We start from the raw sequence: 12443 nt of genomic DNA, 5'->3' as shown, positions 1-12443 counted from the left end.
CATGGGCTCAAAATGAACTGGACAACAAACTGAACAATGTTTTAATATTTTAAAATCATGCTGGTTTTTAAACTCATGGTCGAAACTCTGCATTTCCTTCCCTCCCTCGAGGTGCTCTAAGTCGTTACTACAGCCACGTTCAGTTGCTATTGGTTTTTTAAAATTCTTTCTTCATAGAGTTTTGTATTTAATAACTGAGAAGCACTCTCTGTTGGGCTTTCTTTGCCTTGAGAAACTCTTGGGTTGCTTTTGCTATACGTTTTGGATCATTATTCATTTGCAGGTTTTGTCCTGTCAGTTTTTGAGTATTTGTCTCAGTCTGAACGTCAGGTCGAGCAGAGAGCAGCTGTATATGCTTATAATACTGCCTTCACCATGTTTAATAGATAATGGTGGCATGCTTTGGATCATAAGCAGTTCCTTAGTTTCCGTAGTTCCGTAGTTTTCCATCATTCTAGTACAAGTTAATCTTAGTTTCATCTGTTCAAAGGTTATTTTTATTAAATTTTTAATTTAATTGTTTATTCAGAAGTTCACATGATGTTTCTTTGCTTTTTGAATTTTCATTTCCATGATGGCATCTCTTGGTAGTAGACCTTGACAATGATACACCTCCCTCCTCCAGACTGTTCTTGACTTGGTAAGATGCTGTAAAAAAAGTTCCTTCTTAACTTTTGAAATATTTCTGCTATCATGCACTTTAATTCTCTTCTGCTGTTTTTCAGGCCCTTTGGTGTTGCTCAGCTGGCCAGAGCTGGCCTGAGGTATATTAATTATTTTGAAGAGCGGACTGGACTGTTGATTTAAGCAAAATTTTTGTCTCTGTCTCTAACAATATTATTTTGTTTTTTTCAGCCCAATGATGGGCTCCCTCACATACACTGACATGTCCCCGGGCTACATATTTGAAATTAAAATGAAAAGAATATATAAATTCAACACTTTGAATCAACTTCAGATATTATGTCTGCTTCATTTGTCATGAGGTAACAAGGGACAGACCTCACCTAGCCATGAAACTGCTTGTCAGTCAATTGTGCAATTAATTTTTGACCTCTGGGGGTTGGTTCATAAAAATGGCTGTAATTACTAAACAGTTATTATTTTAATTTTATTTTATTGGTACGACCCCCCCCCCCCCCCCCCCCCCCCTGATTTTAAAGCTGCATGTCTGCCAATTTAAAATCCACAGTGGAGGTTCACCAAAGTACAAAAAAACTGTTTCTTTGTCCATCAAATTCTGGACCTAACTGCAACATCAATAACATCCTGAAATTGTTTTGTGCCCACATTTAATGCAATCGGACCAAATGTCCGCCCCAGTGTGTGGCTAACCGTTTTGTGCTTTTATTGTGGAGGTCTGTGTCACATTTTATGTTGGTTTACTGGATTATTCTTACGAAACATTTCAGGAGTCAGTCATTTGTTAAAGAAACAGTTACAGTCAAGTTAGATATAACATGTGTCTATAAATGCGGAAAAATTGTAGGAAGTAGAAATGGAGTGAACTGGAGTGCAAGTGTGTCCGAGCTGTACTTAAGGACAGTGTTGGAGTTAATGTATTTTGTTAACTTCTGCCACTGCTGTTAAAACCAACTCCCTCTCTCTTGTGCTCTCCAATTTATATGTCAAGACAGATTAAGTCAGAGGCTAAACACTGAAGCTGAACAGAGCGCATTATCTTGAAACTGCAGGGGAACCAAGAATCAACCCTGAGCATCACACTGTCAACTGAATGAGGAATTTTGCATTGGCCACAAAGCTGAGCCAGCACGCACTGATTTCTGTACAAGCCTGGGATTATTTAGCTTTCGCTACAAAGAGTTTATTCAAACAGTTTGTCCACTAGTGCCGCCCTATTGTGCTGCCACAGCAAACTGTGCTCTACAGCCTAAATGAATGCTTTCACCGGTGTCTTGTTTACTCACACGCACATTTGAAGGTACACACACCGTCAGCCAGGCCAGGCACATGAAAGAATACACACACCCCTGCAAACACCTCGCAATATAAGCACTGAACAAAGAGCCATCACTACGGCACATGTGCTGCATAACAAATGTGTAAACACAAATACATTCGCATTTTGTCCAAACAAACGCAGCACACAGATCACTCTCTGCTCATTCATAGCCAGGTTGTTTCTCTTGTCTAATCTCACCCCTTAAATCATTGAGTGGCAGGGCAGAAAGACTCACCAGCCCATCTGTATTCCTGGGTGTGCGTGACCTGCACTCTAACGGATGGGCTTTGACCACAGGCGAGCCAGATGAGGAGCAGAGCAGAGTAGTAGTATTACTATCCCACACTGGCTCTGCCTTTTGCTATTCTCCACCTCCGGGCTCAGCCTTCTTTCTCTCTGTGCCAGCAGGGTGGAGCCTGATGAGTGTTGTGTGAGGTCGGCTGGGTTCCTGTTTGTGCATTTATGGCAGTCCATCTGTGTTAATGCGTTAGGGCAAGAAGCAGTTTGTGTGTGTATGTGTGTGGATATAAAAAGGGCATGAAGTTCTTCATCTGAAATGGCCATCACTGTAAGTTTCTTCAGGGTTTTGCATTAGCAATGGAGATTCTGCCTTTTTTTTCTTTTTCGCACACATTATATAATAAGCAGACAGATATTAATTATTGATCATCATTTTTACTTTGGTTTATGTTGATTCAAATTTTTGCAAACACATTTGTCTTCAAATCCTAGGAGATTCGGAGGAGAGGCAAAGCATGTGGGTTGAGTTGCAAGAATGCTTTCTGAAGCCCAGTGTCTGTGCAACTGCATCAGATCCGAGATCATAAGGTCAGGGGAAAGGAATTTGTACAAAAATAGCAACTGGAAACTGGCATCGGCCCGGCTATTTGTTTTTTATCATCACCCTATTATTACAGCTGTATTTTTGGCTTTATTTTTCAAGGCTGATGAAAGATGGGCAAAGAGGCAGAAAAGATCCCAGGGCACTCGGATTTGAATCAGGCATTGGCAATTATCAGTGTGTCTTATCTGAAATGTCATTATATTAGCAGAATCTTAGATTCCTAAATCTCCAATCTGCAGTGCTGTACTTATAATTTGTCATATGACGTACTACAGCACATTCATTTTCACTGTAGATAGTAGATAATAAGGTAGAACAGAGTTCTGTTTCCTTCAGCAGATCATGATTTGTGTCAGGTATTGCTGCAGTTTTTTAAAACCCACTCCTGTGATCCTGTTGCACTAATGTAAAGCGGAGATCTTTAAAACATGTATGCATTAAGCTCAAAAAACGCCAAGTGCAATACTTAAAAGCTGCAACCAGAGACTCAGGCAGATACTATAACCAGCAGTGTCTTTATTTCAGCACTTCAACAAAAAACCCAGTGCACACTTTGTACTCCCTGCCACCACCATTTTCCATTGAATACCTGCATGGTGCTCTCTCTCTTTTTCTCCTAAAAACAGCTAGCTTTATTCTTATGAACTATATATAAATGTAGTTCACCATAAGCTACATCAGTACACCTTGCATTGTATCTTGCATGGAAATAAAACGATTGTCCTGTAAAAATCAGGGCAATAAAGTAATTCTGATTAAACAGAAAAATATAAAATGTATTGTAGAGTTGATGACAACAAAAACAAAACTGTTAAAAGTGGAAATTACCCACAATAAGAAATAATAATGATTTTTATTTATCTCTCTCTCTCGATAGATAGATATAGATATATCTATATCATTCATTCTTTCATTCTTTCTTTACTCTCCCCTAGTGACACCACGATGTAGCGGTTAACACAATGATGTTCCCATTTCAAGATTGGGAAGAAATACAAACCCAGCCTCAGGGAGTCACAAGCTACTGTACTCCAGTGCTGGTCCCAAACCTGGATAAATGGCAGAGTTGCATCAGGAAGGGCATCCCTCATCAAGTCTCTGCCAAATCAAACATGCAGTTCCATCTTCTGTGGCAATCCCTTGGGAAATAAACCAGTAGCTGAATGTACCTTTTGTTGTTTGCTCTGTCCTGGCATTTTATTCTCAGGAATTTTCATCAGCCAAAAAGGTTTGCAGACTTGTTAGCTTTTCTGCCAACAGGACTGAGTTTGTTCGAAAGATCTACGTGTACCATGTATGACTTTCTCATAGTTATTTTTGAAAATTCTATTTTCAACAATTAACTATGCTGAAACACTGTTCTGTTTCTCAAGCTGGGATTAGTCATAAAAGACTGTGTCTTGCTAGGTAGAACTATTGATGCATCTCTAGCAAAACGGTGCAATGCAGCTTGTTTTTTGCACTCAAAACTAGGGATGGGTACCGGGCACCGGTTCTGACATAAACGGTAGTAACCAGACCAAAAAGCAGCGCACATTTCGGTGCTTTATCTCGGTGCTTTTTTCCCCCTGAGCTGTGATACACTTCTAGCCAATCATTTTACATTTCCGAGGATAGTAGGCAGGGCCAGGTACGTACGTTCTTTTAGAGCAGAGCTACAGATTAAAAATGCCCAAGGCAAAGCGGTCAAAAGTCTGGCTATACTTCACAGCAAAATATGCAAACTCAGCAGCCTGCAACAAGTGCTTTAAGCTGATACTGTCAAATCCGATGAAACACCTGGTGATGCATAGCGTTTTTTTTTTTTTTTGTTTTTTTTTTTAAGCCGAGAAATGCACTGTATTTGATAGCTTGCTGCGAGACCTCACACCGAGCACATCTACTGCGGGTGGGTTGCCTGTTATCGGACTCGGATTTAGCAACATCCCCCAAAAACACAAAGAGTAGAGTCCTGGCCCCTAGCCCTGCCAGTGTAGCAGAAATGATGACTGGTGATGATGGCAGCAGCAGCCGTTCTTCTCTGGGTCAGTAGCTTAATGTTGTTCGTGTGTAATTTACGTTGAGTAGGCTAACCACGTTATTACATTAATGCATGTAAGGTGAACTAGCAAGCCTCATCATAGCTACATGCGGCTGTCTTCTTGTTTGATGGCAGATACTTCCTTCACCCTGGCCAAAAAGGCTAAAATGACCAAAGAAAAAGTGGAAAACAGTTAAACATGAGAGGTTTTTGGACCAATTTTGTGTTCTCCATTCTTTAAGCACCGGTTTGAGCACCGTTTAAGCACCGGCACCGTTTCAAAAGTACCGGTTTGGCACTGGTATCGGATAAAACCTAAACGATACCCATCCCTACTCAAAACACAGCTGCTGTAGGTTCATGGATGGAGGCTTGTCAGTGCTCTGCGTATGGCTTATTTAGGCAGTCATAAAGACAAAACAGTGGCAGCGCAGATTACAAGTTTTACTGTTTACATACACTGCTGCCATCTTACATTGTGAAGTCGGTAGGGCTGTGCTGACTTTGTGAGTTGGGAGTTTGGCTTCCAGACTTCCAGAAAATTCTGACTGGGAACACAGAAATGACAACTTTCAACATCAAATGGAATGCACCAATAGTGACCCCCAATAGTCAACAACCCATAACCAAGGAGTCATGAAAGTAATCTGTGCTGTTTCATTAAAATGCAAATATATATATACAGACTGGGACAATTGGCATGTTTCACAGCAGCCATTTTTTACATCAAATAGCAGTTAATAGTGTTACTAATGAAATTCATGAAGATTCTGTAAGTTCCATCTGTCCATTTTCTTCCTATTATCCAGTTCAGGATTGCAGGGGTTTTTTGAGCCTATCCAAGCTGTCATGGGCTGAGAGGCAGGGTACACCCTGGACAAACCACCAATCTGTGACAGTGCTAACTAGGGATGGGTACCGGTATCCGGTGCCATGATGGCACCGGTTCTGACATAAACGGTAGTAACCAGACCGAAAAGCAGCGCACATTTCGGTGCTTTATTTCGGTGCTTTATTTTGGTGCTTTTTTTTTCCAGAGCTGTGATACACTTTAGATTCTAGCCAATCATTTTACGTTTCCGAGGATAGTAGGCGGGGCCAGGTACGTACGTTCTGTTAGGGCAGAGCTACAGATTAAAAATGCCCAAGGCAAAGCGGTCAAAAGTCTGGCTATACTTCACAGCAAAAGATGCAAACTCAGCAGCCTGCAACAAGTGCTTTAAGCTGATACTGTGATACTGTCAAAGGAGGTAACAACTCAAATCCGATGAAACACCTGGCGACGCATAGCGTTTTTTTTTAAAAGCTGAAAAATGCGCCGTATTTGATAGCTTGCTGTGAGACCTCACACATCTACTGCGGGTGTGGTGCCTGTTATTGGACCCGGAGTTAGCAACATCCCCCAAAAACCTGAAGAGTAGAGTCCTGGCCCCTAGCAGAAATGATGACGGATGATGATGGCAGCAGCAGCAGCCGTTCTTCTCTGCGTGAGTAGCTTAATGTTGTTCGTGTGAATTTACATTGAGTAGGCTAACCTAGGGCTGCTCGATTATGGCAAAAATGATAATCACGATTATTTTCACTGAAATTGAGATCTCGATTATTTGACGATATTTATTTAACCCTTTAAGACCTACTATAGAACCAAGTCCGCCAGAGCTTATATTATTTTTTTTACATGTTGTAGTGCCATTTGTGGGAGCATTTGAAGTTGGTATACAACTGTTGTAGCCCATATTTTAATAATATGTATGCATTAAGTCCATAGTAACTACATTAATTGCAAAAAAGTGCAATAAACTACAAAAAAATTGAAAATCGTTTTTGTTTTTTTTACATATTTTCTACTTGGAGAAATTTAAGAGGCTTATCCCTCAAAACTTTAAATACAAAAAAGTTGCAAAAAATAGTTTACAACAACAGGAAATTTATTTTGAGTGTCTTCATAGTTTTATTTTGGCGATACAGCAATTTTTATATACTGCAGGAAAAACAAAAAACAATCCTATGATGCAAATTTGCAAAGAAAACAGCAGGTGCATCAAAATAAACTATTTCCAGCAGTGCAATTCGAGTTCTAAGCATCCCAGAAACTATTCAGAAAAGTCAAACATGACCAGTATAGGCTTTTAAGGCCTACAAGTAAAAAAACTACATTTTCCACGAAAATGACATCACTTCGGGTTTCGGGCAGGAAATGGCGGACATGCCATAGTTCGCGCTGACGTCTGTTTCACTGTAGGAAGTGTTATGAACAGCTGATCGGATCAGCAAAGCGTGTTTCTGGAATATTATGTTTTTGTTGCTGCAAGTGCTTTTTATGCAATTTTTGCAAAGCTTTATGTGGAAGGAAACCGTGACCGAGGACAAGCTGATGGCATAAGATGTAAGTACAACTCCTCTGGTTTCATATGTAAAACAAAATATTGCGCTAGCTTACACGGTTCAGGTTCTACAGGGATTTAAAATTAGTTACACAAAACTGAGCGTGCAGCTCTGACCGGCTAAAGGGTTAACAATAACAATGTATTGAATAATGACTTTAAAAAATAATATAAAATAGTGTGCAACACCACTGAAGGTTTTTTTTTTTTTTTTTTACCTCTCTTTTCAACCAACGGCAGTCACTCTCCTCTCCAAATAACTTCTGCTTAGCTTTCCGAGCTTCCCTCGGGTCCTCTTAATCAGCGGTCTCCAACCTTTTTTGCACCACGGACCGGTTTATAAGGTGTCGCGGATAAATGAGGGAGGGGCTAATAATCGGCTCAGTCATTTTTAATGATCGTTGAAAGCCCAGATCGTAATCGTGATTAAAATTCGATTAATTGAGCAGCCCTAGGCTAACCACGTTATTACATTAATGCATGTAAGGTGAACTAGCAAACATCATCATAGCTACATGCGGCTGTCTTCTTGTTTGATGGCAGATACTCCCTTCACCCTGGTCAAAAAGGCTAAAATGACCAAAGAAAAAGTGGAAAACAGTTAAACATGAGAGGTTTTTAGACAAAGTTTGTATTTTTTCCATTGTTTAAGCACTGCTTCCAGCCAAGAGTGATGCCATAAATCCCCTATAGCTGCAGAAAAGGCTAACATTGTTATCTTTTTACAAAAAAACAGCTGAACATGAGAGGTTTTTGGACCAATTTTGTGTTCTCCATTCTTTAAGCACCGGTTTGAGCACCGTTTAAGCACCGGCACAGTTTCAAAAGTACCGGTTTGGCACTGGTATCGGATAAAACCTAAACGATACCCATCCCTAGTGCTAACACATAGAACAGACAACCATTCACACTCTGACCTAAGGTCAGTTGAGAATCACCAATAGATCCAACCCCATGCATGTCTTTGGACTGTGGGAGGATGCCAGAGTAACTGGAGAAAACCCATTCAGACATGGGGAGAATTTGCGAACTGCACACAGAAAGGCCCCACACTGCACAGCAAATCCAGCATGTCCAAATTAACACTGTCGGATTTGATTTCAACACTATTAAAGTGTCTATATGGGTCCACACCAGAGAGTGTTAATTTAACTCTTTTTGGAGAGTTGGTACGTTAACTCTGATTTAGTGTTAAACACCAAATCTGTCTGGAGTTGATAATTTAACACTTGGTGTTAAGAGTTTATATATTAACTCTCAAAGAGTATTTTAGTTTAACTACGTAAGAGTTATCTTCTAATTCATTCTAAAAAGCGGGAATTTTCCTGTTCTGAACTTCTAGAAATTTCTTTTGGAAATAAACATTTACTAAAAAGATGCAATGGTTTTTGAAAAACATTTATTCTGAACTGTGCACCACAATTTCAAAACATTTTCTGAAAAATGTAACAGTATACATGTTCTCACTTCATTAGAATTTTGTTTATCAAAAGGTCTGACATGGTAAATGCAAATAACAGCATTCTCATCACTTATTTCTTCAATACAATATGCATGTCCTTCATTCATCTCTTTGTGGAACTTCAACGCACATCTGCTCTCCCCCATATTCCATCTTCACAAGCATATCCTGTGCGGAGATCGAATATAAATTAGTTGACACTAATTAATGGCACAAATAATCCAGTAAACAATTGCAGCACAGTAAAAAAAAAAAAGGAATCCTCTTTGAGCCATTACTTGTGTAAAGTATTTTCCCAAAAGACAAAGACACAGGCAACAGGTAATACTGAACTAAATGTAAAACCTCAACCTTTTTCATTTTTACCTAAACCGTGTGCACAAAACTCTGGAGGGATCTATGCTAACGTAGAATCCAGTCAGGACGTCTGCTACTGCTGTTTGCTCGTTTTTTTTTTTATGGGCGATCGTTTTCAGGCTTCAAGTAGCACCATTATACCAACATTTCACATTCTAGACATTGTTTTAGGCGTATTTGACCAAAGGTTTGACTGAAAATTCACATGCAAGCTTTTTTTCAGTGCTGTGGTATTTGCCCGCAAACAATACCTTTCAGCTAGCTAAAACAGAATATTATGCTATCAGCGAGCAACATGGCTAATGCCTTTCACACAGCTTTGTCTCAACTCCAAAGAGCCACAGAAGTAAAAGCTAATAGAAATAATTGAAACAATCTTTGAAAAAAAAATGACTTACCAAGCATGGCAAACAATTCAAATATGTAGAGCAAAATGTTCTGAAACGGCTTCACTTCAGCTTCGATTGGAGCCGTGCTGGGGGCGGAGTCTGTGAATTTACTCTGTTGGTGTCATAGCCCCTGTAGGAGTTCAGAGTTAAGAGGTCAAGAGTTAATGTTTCCATTGTAACACCTCCAGATTTGACAGAGAAACACTCATTTTTAACACTCGATTTTAACTACTATCATTTTACACCTCAGAGTTACATTCAAAGAATGTGACTCTGCTTAGAGTAAAATTAACTCTGCTTTTGCAAGAAGACTATTAACACCAAAACATTTAACACTTTTGAATTTGCTGTGTGGATTCAATCCCAGGACCTTCTTGCTGTGAGGTGGTAAGAGTTTACCAAGAGTTTATGTGATTTAGTTACACCTAATCTGGGGCGGCTGGGGCGATCGTGGCTCAAGAGTTGGGAGTTCGCCTTATAATTGGAAGGTTGTCGGTTTGAGCCCCGGCTTGAACAGTCTCGGCCGTTGTGTCCTTGGGCAAGACACTTAACCCTACTGGTGGTGGTCAGAGGGCCCGGTGGCGCCAGTGTCCGGCAGCCTCGCCTCTGTCAGTGCGCCCCAGGGTGGCTGTGGCTACAATGTAGCTTGCCATCACCAGTGTGTGGATGACTGGGTGTGTAAAGCACTTTGGGGTCCTTAGGGACTAGTAAAGCACTATACAAATATAGGCCATTTACCATTTAAATTTTATATCAAGTGGATGTAGTTGTAGATGTTGTTTTCATCATTTGATATGATTGAGACACAAAGGGGAAAATCTGTCATGGAATCATTTCACCGTTCCTGCTACTGCATAGCTTGGCTTATTAACCATTCAGCTAGAGAAATATTTGACTTAGCCACAAGTCCTTGAATCTGAAGATTTGTTTTTCCCATAAAGGTCCCTGGCCCCCTAACATTTTTGGACATATGGACAAACTGGATGACGTGTTGATATTATAACAATCTGTGTTCAGAGATGCTGGTTTGTAGAGATCTAAATGGTGTTGTGACAACTTCAGTCGAGAGGTCAGTAAACATGCTCTCATCTTAGATGCTGTAAAGCCTGTGAAATAGTGTCTGTGATTTGCAGGGTTTTAAAGGGATTGGCTGTTGTTTTTATCTGCTAGTTCAAAGCAGGGACTTAGTCTGAAGGTGCTTAAACAAGAAGCTGGTCCAATGCCAGCAGCGTGGTGTACGGTTTTTGTTGTTTTGAGACTCACTATGTCCTGATCTCCTTATTGAAGGCATGCTATAATGTTTGTACTAATGAAAAGTAGGTTTTTATATTGGGAAATATGTATCACAAAAACAGAAAATAAAATGTAGAAGGTCTGGCTACTTGCAATAACAATATTTACCTTTTTATTTTGTGCAGTATTTCTTTCCTTGTAGACTGTGTGTCTATTCTCAGTCATGCTCTTTCTGCTCTTTTATGTATTTCTTTCTCACTTTGCCTGGTTGGTTTTGTTGCTGAGATCTAAGTGATTAACTGCCAGTGTGAAACATTTCAGGGCATGCCAGCCCAACTAGCAGAGACCCTTGTGGCTTCAAAAAAGCAAACCGAAACATCAGCAGCACAAGGCTCTAAATGGAGCTTGAAGACCTCTTTTTTTTCTTGGTCTAATGGTCCCTGTGATACTTCCCCGGAGGCTGACATTCAGCTAGGCAAAACTTTGTGCAGCGCTGAGCAGAGGCGGAGGCAGACATTTGATACACCCAGGGCTTAGAGTTTTGTTCAAAAAAGAATGACTTCATATAGGGAAAATATATATATATCACATCTGCAGGACACCTTAAACTAGTTTTTTAATTAAGCAGCAAGGCAGAACAAAGTCGGGGCTGTATCAAGACACGAGGACTAAACCCCAATTCAACCAGACCAAGAACTGATCTGGAATTAAAACAGGACTACAACAGTTCAAAATCAGGACTACTTAGGACTTAACCAAGACAGAACCAGAATCAGAACTAGATGATAGTAGCACTAAAAATAATCATAGACCTGCACTACACTTATTTTTTATTTCTACCAAAGTACATTATTTAGATTCAGAAAAGTTTATATAATTATTCAGCCTTGTTGTGCAAACAAGCCTGCAGAACTTAATAATTGTAGAATTTGAAAAATAAAAAACTTAAAAAGAAACACTAGGTACGATGAGTACCTATGATACGGTGATACTTTTGGTAAACGACCATTTGACTAACATGTGTGTCTCACCTGCTCTTGTTCCATCTCTGTTCTGTCGTCATTCTCTCTCTCCCTCTCTGCTTCTCTCTCTCTCTCCCTCTTTGTGCTGACAATCAAGCCAAACACCAACATCATCAAATATACAGTTGAAACCAGATATTTACATACTCTTCAGATAAAAACACAAATACTTTTTTTAATTGTAACATCAAATCAGACTAAATGTTTATTTTTTTTAGGTTGATAAATATAAAAAACATAGTTTCTCCCTTTACTCTTAAAGTTAACAAATATCTGTATTTCTTAATTGTAAATGGCACCAAATTGTATTCAAAATTGAGCCACACTTATGGAGCTCCACAATTCTTTTCCTGGTGTTTTGGTTGACATCTCTTGATTTTCCCACGTCAAAGAAACAGGCTCTGTGTTTTGCCTTATATGCATCCACAGGTGTGCCACCAATTTACTCACATGGACTCTACTAACCTATCAGAAGCTTCTTCAGCTCAGAATGGAACCGTCTGAGTTTTCTTATTAATTAACAATAAACTTAGTGTATATGTACTCCTAAATTTGATGAAAGTGATAAAAATAGACAGCTCTGTCTCTTTATTCTGACATTTAACTAATTCAAAAGATATTTCAATATTTATTTATCCAAAACAAAACAAGTTTACTCTAAATTGATGTTGTACAGTAAAAAAAAATGTCCTTGTGTTTTCCACAAAGTGTATGTAAGTATCTGGTTTAAACTGTGAATATACTGCTGTGTATTGAAGTTCCTCTTGTT

General features: G+C 39.5%; 1 long non-coding RNA gene across 1 annotated transcript; it reads right to left on the bottom strand.

Annotated features, from left to right (window-relative positions):
* Nucleotides 1–1135: 1135 nt before the first annotated feature.
* LOC308388272 lies at nucleotides 1136–11883 on the bottom strand. The gene is made up of 2 exons (XR_013970072.1): nucleotides 9429–11883; nucleotides 1136–8841 (listed from the first exon to the last, which is right to left on the bottom strand). It is a non-coding gene; the product is annotated as an uncharacterized lncRNA (long non-coding RNA).
* Nucleotides 11884–12443: the final 560 nt, after the last annotated feature.

This window comes from Rhamphochromis sp. 'chilingali' (genome assembly GCF_963969265.1).
Source record: "Rhamphochromis sp. 'chilingali' genome assembly, chromosome: 20".
In the NCBI taxonomy this organism is placed as follows: domain Eukaryota; kingdom Metazoa; phylum Chordata; class Actinopteri; order Cichliformes; family Cichlidae; genus Rhamphochromis; species Rhamphochromis sp. 'chilingali'.
Note: the sequence above shows the minus strand (reverse complement) of the source record. Positions and strands in the feature narration are given on the sequence as shown.